Below are 2,455 nucleotides of genomic sequence, written 5' to 3' on the forward strand. Positions count from 1 at the left end.
TTGCTGTGACTTTTAATCTTATTAAATAGATCGCAAACTCCTTGAAGTTAGAAGTCATGTTTTTTTTCATCTTGAAATCCTCTGTTCCCTGCATAAGGTCTAGCTGTGAGATATTAAGTAAACAGATTGGGTGAAAAATAAATCAAGATACATAGAATGACTTCTTTAATGTACCTCATTGTCTGTTTGACTCTTCCTTTTTAAAGATAAGCCAATTCAAGGTAGAGAATTTAATTCTTTAAATTTTATGGAAAAACATTAAATGTCATGCATACCTTTAGTGCTTAATAATTCTTTCATGATTATTAAGAATCATAATATGTTTAAAACCTCAACTTTCAATTTTTAATCTTAGACTGACTCATAGCAATCAGATAATAACTGAATTTTAGCACTCTAAGGATTTGTAATTTAGTCCAAGTTTTTCGTTTCATTGATGAGGTAAGTGAAGTCCCGAGTTTAATCACTTGCCTAAACTTGTAAACTAATACATAATACTTAGACAACTTTGACCTGCAAATTCTCTTTTCATATTTAAAGAAGAAAATTTAGTCTGAGATCAATTTATTTGTTTCCAAATCTATACTGCTTGGTGGTTGCTTAAGTAAAAAAAAAAGAAAGAAAGAAAGAAAGAATTCATATTTAGTGTATGAAAAGCTGTGTGATTCTGTTTTAAACAGGAAGAAAAATTGGAGGGGGAATATATAATATTTATGTGAGAAAAATAAAGATCTACAAAGTGTGTGTATTTAATACCAACAAATGGTTTCAATAGAGTCAATGTTATTTTTCTGAAGATCAGTAACTGCCAAGTTTTTTTTTTAAGGCCAATACACATTTTATTTGTATTTGCCTTCAACATGTACATAAACTCTCAGGAACACTTCCTGCACCTGGGGGATGGATGGTAGGTCCTGGAGGGAAGACGCATCAGACTAGAACATGAAATTCAACAGGAGGTCCTGCCACCCCGAGCAAGGGGCCTCCCTGTGGGTAGGGATTCGTGCTGCCCTCCCACCTCTCCCTCCCCTCCCAGCCACCTGTGAATCTACATGGGCCCTCCTACTTGACACCAGCTCACCCCTCCTCCCCATGGACTGGCCTTGGGCAGGAGACCCAAACTCCTCCCTTCAGTGCTTTAGCTTCTTGTCCGGCTTTCCTCATCCCTAAGATTCTACTCCTCAGGTGGGAGAACACCCAAACCCATCACGTGTCTCTCCCGAGCCTACTCCTAACTCAGGGTGGTCAACACCAACCCCTGAGATTAGCAACTTCAGCCAGCTAGGGCCGTCATGTCTAGCTGATCTGAGGACAGGGTCGGTGGTGCCACTGTGGCAGGATGCAAGGAGGCGCAGGGCTGCTGGGTGTGCCTGAGAGAGCGGAGAGAAAGCCCCAGGAAGCCAAGGCCATGGGCTTGTTCACCGTATAAGTCAACACGTCAACACGGGCTCCAGACTCAAACTTGTCCTTTGGCAGCACACTCAGCAGTTCGGGGCTGATATCCTGCAATCCACAAGCTCCCCCTGTGTCCTCAGCTCCTGCAGCCTTTCTCGCAGGTCTGGGTCCATGCAGGTCTCCCAGGCTAACTGTGGCATGTCTGTGTCCAGGGGATCTGGGGCACAGCTCAGCACCTCACACTCAGTTCCTCTGCAGCCAGAACGTCTAACATCGTATTACAGGCAGCCTTCCCTGCACAATACAGCACCCAGCCGTTGACGGGCTGCAGGGCACAGAGGGATGAGATGTTAACTGCAGCCCTGCGGAGGCCAGGACTGTCTGGGAAGGCCTTAGATGCTGGAAGTCTGGCAGAGGAGGGAGGTCAAGTTCAGACCCCAGTAGCTGTTCACTTCAGCTGGGTCAGCCAGGTCCACCCTGCCTTTGGACACATCCCCAGGATTGCCCACGTTGTGGATGAGCAGCACTGCTGCAGGCCCTGGGCCTGGGGAGCTGGTGCAGGGCGGCGAGCAGCTGCTGCCGGCCCGCCTGGGTGCCCAGGTTGGTGGGCACCTGCACCAGGTGCAGGCTGGGCAGCCCAGAGCACAGCTCAGCTTCCAGCTGCTGCTTTGCCACGTCGTTGTGGGTGCTTAGGACCAGCACAGAGTCAGGTGACAGCATTGGGGCCGGGAGCTGGGTATCCGGCTGAAGAAACCAAGGGAGCTTGCCCAAGGTGCACCCCAGGCTGCTCACCTGGTCAATGCTCCCTCCATGCCTGCGACCTGGGCAAGCTGGCATTGGACCCTGAGACCTGGCAGGGGACCCAGTGGCTGGTGAGTAACTGCAAGTTTTTCAAAAAGCTGTCCACTACAAACCTTGGAACATATTCCACCACAATCATTTTCTACTTGCAGTCTAGAAATTCACAGTCTACCTAACCCACAGATTTCACATTTGTTCACTATTTTAATGGTAGTGTCATCAGCCTGCAGACATCAGTCAAAGAATTGTCTCTAACTTG

At 47.3% G+C, this 2,455-nt stretch overlaps 1 pseudogene; it reads right to left on the minus strand.

Moving 5' to 3' along the window:
- Positions 1-1,296: 1,296 nt before the first annotated feature.
- On the minus strand, positions 1,297-2,232 carry LOC140688909 (sepiapterin reductase pseudogene; annotated as a pseudogene).
- Positions 2,233-2,455: the final 223 nt, after the last annotated feature.

The sequence above is a fragment of the Vicugna pacos genome, chromosome 24 (genome assembly GCF_048564905.1).
Source record: "Vicugna pacos chromosome 24, VicPac4, whole genome shotgun sequence".
Lineage (NCBI taxonomy): Eukaryota > Metazoa > Chordata > Mammalia > Artiodactyla > Camelidae > Vicugna > Vicugna pacos.